This window comes from Saccoglossus kowalevskii, chromosome 13 (genome assembly GCF_978046115.1).
Source record: "Saccoglossus kowalevskii chromosome 13, keSacKowa6.1, whole genome shotgun sequence".
NCBI classification, from domain to species: Eukaryota; Metazoa; Hemichordata; class Enteropneusta; family Harrimaniidae; genus Saccoglossus; species Saccoglossus kowalevskii.
Genome location: NC_140653.1, coordinates 35,732,668 through 35,742,305, shown reverse-complemented (window position 1 = coordinate 35,742,305; position 9,638 = coordinate 35,732,668).

Genomic DNA, 9,638 nt, shown 5'->3' with positions numbered 1-9,638 from the left:
AAACAAGTAGGGGACTAACTACAGAATTCCAGTCATTCACAGGAGTAAAACAAGTAGGGGACTAATTAAAGAATTCCAGTCACTCACAGGAGTAAAACAAGTAGGGGACTAACTACAGAATTCCAGTCATTCACAGGAGTAAAACAAGTAGGGGACTAATTAAAGAATTCCTGTCATTCACAGGAGTAAAACAAGTAGGGGACTAACTACAGAATTCCAGTCACTCACAGGAGTAAAACAAGTAGGGGACTAACTACAGAATTCCAGTCATTCACAGGAGTAAAACAAGTAGGGGACTAACTACAGAATTCCAGTCACTCACAGGAGTAAAACAAGTAGGGGACTAACTACAGAATTCCAGTCACTCACAGGAGTAAAACAAGTAGGGGACTAACTACAGAATTCCAGTCACTCACAGGAGTAAAACAAGTAGGGGACTAATTACAGAATTCCAGTCATTCACAGGAGTAAAACAAGTAGGGGACTAACTACAAAATTCCAGTCATTCACAGGAGTAAAACAAGTAGGGGACTAACTACAGAATTCCAGTCACTCACAGGAGTAAAACAAGTAGGGGACTAACTACAGAATTTCAGTCATTCACAGGAGTAAAACAAGTAGGGGACTAACTACAGAATTCCAGTCATTCACAGGAGTAAAACAAGTAGGGGACTAACTACAGAATTCCAGTCATTCACAGGAGTAAAACAAGTAGGGGACTAACTACAGAATTCCAGTCACTCACAGGAGTAAAACAAGTAGGGGACTAACTCCAGAATTCCAGTCACTCACAGGAGTAAAACAAGTAGGGGACTAACTACAGAATTCCAGTCACTCACAGGAGTAAAACAAGTAGGGGACTAACTACAGAATTCCAGTCATTCACAGGAGTAAAACAAGTAGGGGACTAACTACAGAATTCCAGTCACTCACAGGAGTAAAACAAGTAGGGGACTAACTACAGAATTCCAGTCACTCACAGGAGTAAAACAAGTAGGGGACTAACTACAGAATTCCAGTCACTCACAGGAGTAAAACAAGTAGGGGACTAATTACAGAATTCCAGTCATTCACAGGAGTAAAACAAGTAGGGGACTAACTACAAAATTCCAGTCATTCACAGGAGTAAAACAAGTAGGGGACTAACTACAGAATTCCAGTCACTCACAGGAGTAAAACAAGTAGGGGACTAACTACAGAATTTCAGTCATTCACAGGAGTAAAACAAGTAGGGGACTAACTACAGAATTCCAGTCATTCACAGGAGTAAAACAAGTAGGGGACTAACTACAGAATTCCAGTCATTCACAGGTGTAAAACAAGTAGGGGACTAACTACAGAATTCCAGTCACTCACAGGAGTAAAACAAGTAGGGGACTAACTACAGAATTCCAGTCACTCACAGGAGTAAAACAAGTAGGGGACTAACTGGAAAATTCCAGTCACTCACAGGAGTAAAACAAGTAGGGGACTAATTAAAGAATTCCAGTCATTCACAGGAGTAAAACAAGTAGGGGACTAACTACAGAATTCCAGTCACTCACAGGAGTAAAACAAGTAGGGGACTAACTACAGAATTCCAGTCATTCACAGGAGTAAAACAAGTAGGGGACTAACTACAGAATTCCAGTCACTCACAGGAGTAAAACAAGTAGGGGACTAACTACAGAATTCCAGTCATTCACAGGAGTAAAACAAGTAGGGGACTAATTAAAGAATTCCTGTCATTCACAGGAGTAAAACAAGTAGGGGACTAACTACAGAATTCCAGTCACTCACAGGAGTAAAACAAGTAGGGGACTAACTACAGAATTCCAGTCATTCACAGGAGTAAAACAAGTAGGGGACTAACTACAGAATTCCAGTCACTCACAGGAGTAAAACAAGTAGGGGACTAACTACAGAATTCCAGTCACTCACAGGAGTAAAACAAGTAGGGGACTAACTACAGAATTCCAGTCATTCACAGGAGTAAAACAAGTAGGGGACTAACTACAGAATTCCAGTCACTCACAGGAGTAAAACAAGTAGGGGACTAACTACAGAATTCCAGTCATTCACAGGAGTAAAACTAAAATAAAAATGGTAGTCCACCAGAAATGATCAGAAAGTAAATTCTTATTTGCTGATGATCTACTCATTTTATCTCGAACTCTGGAAGGAATGCAGGGTTACCTAGGTGACCTGGAAGATTACAGCAATAAGTGGCAACACTCAGTTAGTTTAGATAAAACCAAAATAATGATTTTTAATAAGAGAAACCGCATTATTAATGAGAATATTTATTATGGTGGTTCAGAAGTTGAAATAGTTGGCAATTTCAAGTTCAACTATCTTGGGATTATTTTTACTCCTAATGGAAAGTTTAAGGCGGCATGCAATACACTTAAATAAAAGGCATTGAAAGTGTTGTTTGCACTCAAGAAAATGCTGGTTTCGGAGTCAAGTTACACATTTAAAACGGCCTTAAGGTAGAGATGCAGTTTACCTGACAGGTATTTTAATTAGTTAATTAGGAAACCAAGATGACCTCCCTTGTCCACAAAACTATATATTTTCGGAAAGCTTATTGTATGAATTTTAAAATTTTGTTAGTATTTTTTTTTATGGACACTGTAGTTTTAAATATGCACAAAAATGTGCTTTTTTGGTCAAAAGTGATTAAAAAAAATAGCTCCTAAAACATGCTTCTGTTTCCTGTCAAAATTGGTTTATGGGTACATCTGTTTACTATGAAGAAAGTGCCGTCTTGAAAACTGTCTACCAGTTGTCAATTTTGCAGGGCAGCAGCCCAAATTTCACTACTTAACATCCAGGCTAGTTGTCTGTCAGATTGTTGTAACACTGTTGCAAAAAAACAAAAATGTCACTCTCAAGTGCCCATGAACCTGCATCTCTACCTTAAACCTTTTTTGATAAATTAATCACTCTGATTTTAAATTAGGAGTGCCAGGTTTGGGGGGAAGAGATTACCAAAAATAATTATTGAATATAGTATTATTGAAATTTTTCCTTCTGTAGTTTCTTATTAGGCATCAGTAAAAGCGCAACTAAATTGGCAATTTTAGTAGAGCTTGGGAGATACCCATTAAGTATTCATTAAAATTCATGGTCAAATGATGGTTAAATATTGGTTTATAGACAAAACATTCCCAACACACCACAAATTATAGTAATGGCATTAAAGGAGATGGAAGTACTCAAACTTGGTTGGATTAATAAAGTAACAAAAATCATTGCAGATAATTAAGTAGTTACATCAGACAACAAGAAAAGTTTTATAAAGATCTATTGAATAAAAAAGTTAATGTCTTACTTAAAGAAAAAATACACAGAACAGTGGAAATGTGAACTATTTAATGACGTAAGAATAAATGGTGAGACAAATAAATTAGCCACATGCAGAAAATTTAAAATTGAATTTAAAATAGAAAATTATTTAACAGAGATCAGCAATATTAAACCGAGACAACTTTTATGCAAATTCAGGATCTCCGATCATAAGTTGCTAATAGAGACTGGTAGACATAGACGGATACCAAGGGCAAAACGTAAATTCCACTCTCCCTTGCAGAGTCTTCTTGACCTAGGGAGCCACAGAGAACTACCTAGCTTAGTGATAAAAAAACTCAGTCTCTGCGACGGAGAATGCGTAAATGCAAAACCTGTAATGTAATTGAGAGTGAATATCATTTCATGATGGAATGTAGAAATTATATTGAATGTCGTAAAAGACTTGTATTACAGAGTATAAAACAAAATTAAAGATTTCGACACATTGCCCTCTGAAGTTCAATTTATTGAAATTATGAAGAAGTGCTCTATGATGTTGCACAATTTATCCAGTCAGGTATGAAAATCAGAGATGAATTATACATGTAACAGCGCCACCAACCTAAGTATTAGTGCTTTATACTAGCTTTTATTCGTCTTTTAAGTAATACATTTTTGTTTATACGTAGTATTAAAATCTTATATTTTTTTTTTCTTTTGTTTATACAACCATAAAAACAACTTCTGTAGTATGTTTTTCGTGTTGAATAAAATTATTATTACTATTATTTACTCCAAAAACATTCTCCATCAAAAAATCGACCACGTAATTATTTGGCGTATTGTTGTAATTTATTAATCGTACCATCAACTTCTAAAACGTATGTATTCACAGTATGAACGAACAAATATAACTTCTAAACGATCATCAAAGTTGCGACGTGACATAAATTACTCTGCGATGTTATCCCGGGGGGGGGGGGTCACTCAATATTAAAACCTTACACCATGTGCGTTCTTGCTAAAAAAAATAAGAGGCTCCTAGGGCTGGCAGCACATTGCCAAACCATACCCCCTATTGCGGACGCAATGTAAATTTAGTACCCCCTAGAGCAGACATATTGAAGAAAAAAAAAAAACCTATTTCAGACATATATTGAGAACATCCTACCCCTATTGCGAGGATTCTCTGCCATGTTTTGCACTCAAGTGGAGTGTGATCAACTCAAACAAGTTACTATGTATGCAACTCCTGTTAGTGTCATTCGTTGTTTGATGGAGAAAGGTGAGAACTATTGGCACGAGTGTGAATATGATCATTTATTTGATACTTTAAAACACAATGCACACAACTTTGCCAGGATTCTTATTCCATCAGATACCATTACGCAATTTTGATGTTCAGCTCCGAGTGACTTTGGCATGAATACAGGGCAGAAAACCCAGAAAAAAGCAGGAGCTGAATGCGAATGAGGACGAGGCGCGAAAGAAGTGTGGATGACTCCGGGATGACTTTCTGTATGCGGTTTATTGTAATCGACGAAACGAAACGAAACGGGATAACACACATAATGAAAATTAAACTGTAATCAGTGAAAATAGGTTTTATACGCACAATATTTACAAAATATTTGCCGAAAAAAAATACGATTTAATACGCACATGGCTCGTCTCGCCAATTACAGATAATCGAAAATCTGTAATCAGCGAAACAAGGGTCTGACACGTACAATATTCACAACTGTCGGACAAAACTTGACCAGTATATTCACCTTTCAGTAGTGTATATAACGACAAAAAACATTTGCCGAAAATAACGGGATTTTAATTAGTAAATGGTTCGTTTCGCTAATTATAGATAATTGTTTTATAAAGTTTTATACACGACTGAAAGGTAAAAATACATACTGCTCATGTTTCGTTCGATAGTTGTGATTATTGTACCTTAGACTGGCAAAGTCAGGACTTCTTTTTTGTTTTACAAAAAGAAATAATTAATTGTTCTTTTATTCCTGTTAGCGTGGTCGTGAAAACTAACCCGCAGTCACGCTAGTTTTCGCGATCACGTTGAAAAGGCTAAATTGACAGTTAATTATATATATTTTTTTTGTAAAACAAAAAAGAAGTCCCGACTTTGCCAGTCTAGTTGTACCTGTAAGACCCTTGTTTCGCCGCGTGATTGCAGATTTCCAATTATCTTTAATTAGCGAAACGAACCGTTTACTAATTAAAATCCCGTTGTTTTCGGCAAATGTTTTAGGGTGTTAAATACACGACTGAAAGGTAAATATATTGATAGAATTGTGAAAAGATTTCTTATTGATGCCGTGGATTATAGAAGAGATTATGTAGATTACATTTATTTCCTGTATTTACTTTAAGTTTAAAAGATTTCTTTTTTTTTTGTATTTTCTTTAAGTTTTAAAAAGTTCAATTTTTTGTACTTCCTTCAAGTTCTAAATTGTCTGTTTCTTTTTTCATTTATATAGTATGTGCTTTTTCCAATAATTTTATTGCAGCTCCTAATTACTAATCAGTGAACCTCTGATGTAAAAGGGTAGCAACAAATAAATAAATAAATAAATAAATAAATAAATAAATAAATAAATAAATAAATAAATAAATAAATAAATAAATAAATAAATAAATAAATAAATAAATAAATAAATAAAAAATACTGGTCAAGTTTCGTCTCCGACGGTGGTTTATTGCTTAAATATTTTCAGCAAATATTTTAGAAATATTGTGCGTATAAAACCCATTTTCATTGAATACAGTTTAATTTGTATTATGTGTGTTATCCCGTTTCGTTTCGTTTCGTTCCGTTTCGTTTCTTCGATTACAATAAGCCTCCGTATGCTCCTGTTGGAAGTGGCGGGAAAGTCCCGGTGGGAAAGTTCAGGTGGACGTTTGCGGCCTGGTCGGGGCTATGGGTCCGCCAATTCGGGGCCTAGGACGGTGTATTGGAGTGGTTGTTGCAAGAAGGGACCTACAGCGGGCTCAGCAACCCTGTGAATGTATTTCTGGGGGCCTATTGCAGACATTAGCACTAAAAGGGGGCCTATTTGCTGCCCGCGCGGGCCCGCTTTAGAAGGTGAAATACACCCCGCTTTCCCGCTAAATTTGGAACGCACATGGGGTAGTAACAGCCACCGTCCCTGTTGAGGGACGGTGTAACAGCATATAGAGTGATCCCCCGGGGATGTTATACACCGGTTATACCAATAATTCCTCTTACTCAGTCATGATGCAATGCAAAAAATGTTACTAATTTTGTTTTGGATATGAAATAAAATAACACAGACCCGCTTTGATGTTGTGACGCATTAGTTGACCGGCATGTGTCCTTAATAATGCCATGAACCCGAAGTTTTCCGAATGGTAGTGATCATAAAAATTACATTGCGGAAGTAAAGCGATGTGTTGGCATCGATTTCAGTTGAAAACTGCATGATTGTTTTCGAAAGAGGTCATTAGGAATTTTTTTAAATGGTAAAATAGGTCTTGAAAGAAGAGTTTTTACATGATTCGCGATGATAACAGTTCAAATTTATTTTACCCAATCACGCAATAAACTCGTTGTTTTTTTCTTGAGTAGCGTAAACTGACCGTGAACTCCGCTTCAACCATGGACGTCCATGCTTCAACCATGTTATATCGAGGTGCAATTGATTTTGAAATAATTTTAGCTTTCAATTTAAAGACTGTGTCTATCCACAGTCCCTCTATTCCAGAAATTATTTACTTACAAACAGAGGTGCTAATTTTACAAAATTGACTAGCCGCTACCATATCGTGCGACTAGGTCTATTGTTTACAAATTATAATCCACGATTGACAGGACGCGGGTCGGTCGGTAAATGATTATAATAACAATCGGACAATAGTTCTGGTCGAAAGCGTTTCCGTGGTGGTCGCTAATTTTGAGTGCCGATCGGGCGACCAGCGTGGCGACATCCCAGCCCCTGCTCAGGCCAGGGTGCTGTTGATTATAGTTCCTGGGCTTCCTGTTTTTTGTTGTTTTTTTTAGCTCTGTTGTCGATTTAGTCATGGAGCGGAGCATGGAGGTAAAAATGAGCGGAGCTTTATCATACGAGTGATTGTCCGTCGTCCGTGTCAACTTTTTACTTTTTCGACTTCTTCTTGAAAACTATAAGCCTGAATGCTTTGGTGCTTGGTGTGTATGTACTAGTACCTTAAATGTGTTCATTTCATGATGATATTGTGACGTTAAATGCGTGGGGGCCTTTATGGGGCTACACCGTATTCAGGATCGGGGAGCTTGTCTTTAATACCGGTCTAATAGTCTTTGTCTTTGGTAGCGTGCTTATCTTATAAGTCTCCTCCCTCTCAGCTCGTCCGCTGTCACAGGGTGGGGATCGTTTGGTGAATGTATATCACCACAACTGAGACTGTGCAGAGAAAGAAATATACCAGTAACGATTATAACAAATCAACACAACACAATATATACGGTTTCCTGTACTTTAATAAACAAATAACAGGGATGCTGGTCACTGGAACCAGCAAGGGGAGGGGGATACACTGTAAAATAAAATAAATTAGAGACTTGATCGATGCTGCAGGGAACACAATGTGCAATGTTGCGTTCCTTCGTATCTGGCACACTGTCGAAGCAGCTGCACTACAATTTAAACTCGTGCTCTGTGTCCAGGGAGTATCGGCAACTGCACTGCTATCTGCTGCTACTGGTAGCACTGGTACAACGGGAGTAGTTCAGGCAGTGAGCTTCAGTGGTTCCTGTTGATCAGCAGGGATTACTGCACAGCACGTCTGCATATGTACCCCTGTATAGGGTACAGCTCACTGGAGTCAGGAATCAGCATCACGAGATGTTACAGGATCAAGTCAGGTCACCTTCCTGACTAAAGATTTCCCCTTATGGCTCAACTTAAATACCCTAGCTAATTTATATGGCCATGCAAATAATAAAATGTATATAACGAAATGATTGGTTATCGCGAAATAGCCGACAAATCAGTGTACAGAGGATGCCAATTTTGGTAGTGGAATAAACCAAGCTCTACCAATTTAAAGTAGGAGACTCGGGTCAATGAGCGATAACACCGGGACGAATGGTCTGGGGTAATGATGTCATATCTATTTTCATTGCCAACAACACTGGGCTCAGCACATTTCAAGGTATTTCACAATCACCATGTCACTATCTGAGCCATACCATTATGCCACAGGGAGAGACAGGATGTATGTATCTCAACTTCTGCTGACAACACAATCCAGTGACTGTATCAGCAGTCTTAAAAATAAACATGTGCAATGGGTTGTTGCAAAGTATCCAAACATGTGCGCTTTTATTTCACACAGCCAGGGCTCTGTACTTTTCACTTACAATTTATGTCACAATATCTTCAATTCTCTAATGTTGGTGAATATTTTTGTCATTTTTGATAAAAAGTGATATTTTCAAATTCTTGTTGAAAACAGCAAGTCTGATTGCTTTGATAGCATACATATTGTTCATTTTCTAATGATATCTTCAGTTCTTTAATTGAAATTTGCATTGCTAACAGCAGAGCTATCTCAGCTGACAGGCTATGTGCATTGCTAACAGCGGAGCTATCTCAGCTGACAGGCTATGTGCATTGCTAACAGCGGAGCTATCTCAGCTGACAGGCTATGTGCATTGCTAACAGCAGAGCTATCTCAGCTGACAGGCTATGTGCATTGCTAACAGCAGAGCTATCTCAGCTGACAGGCTATGTGCATTGCTAACAGCAGAGCTATCTCAGCTGACAGGCTATGTGCATTGCTAACAGCAGAGCTATCTCAGCTGACAGGCTATGTGCATTGCTAACAGCAGAGCTATCTCAGCTGACAGGCTATGTGCATTGCTAACAGCAGAGCTATCTCAGCTGACAGGCTATGTGCATTGCTAACAGCAGAGCTATCTCAGCTGACAGGCTATGTGCATTGCTAATTAACAGCAGAGCTATCTCAGCTGACAGGCTACATTGTATGTGCTTTGCTAACAGCAGAGCTATCTCAGCTGACAGGCTATGTGCATTGCTAACAGCAGAGCTATCTCAGCTGACAGGCTATGTGCATTGCTAACAGCAGAGCTATCTCAGCTGACAGGCTATGTGCATTGCTAACAGCAGAGCTATCTCAGCTGACAGGCTATGTGCATTGCTAACAGCAGAGCTATCTCAGCTGACAGGCTATGTGCATTGCTAACAGCAGAGCTATCTCAGCTGACAGGCTGCTTGTTTGGCTTGTCGACAAAAAAAAACGCTTGATGGTTTCCCCAAGGTTTTGTACACAAGTTTCTATTGTCTTTGATTTAGCCCCCCCCCCGAATGTTGTGCTTTTCCTGAACATTGTGC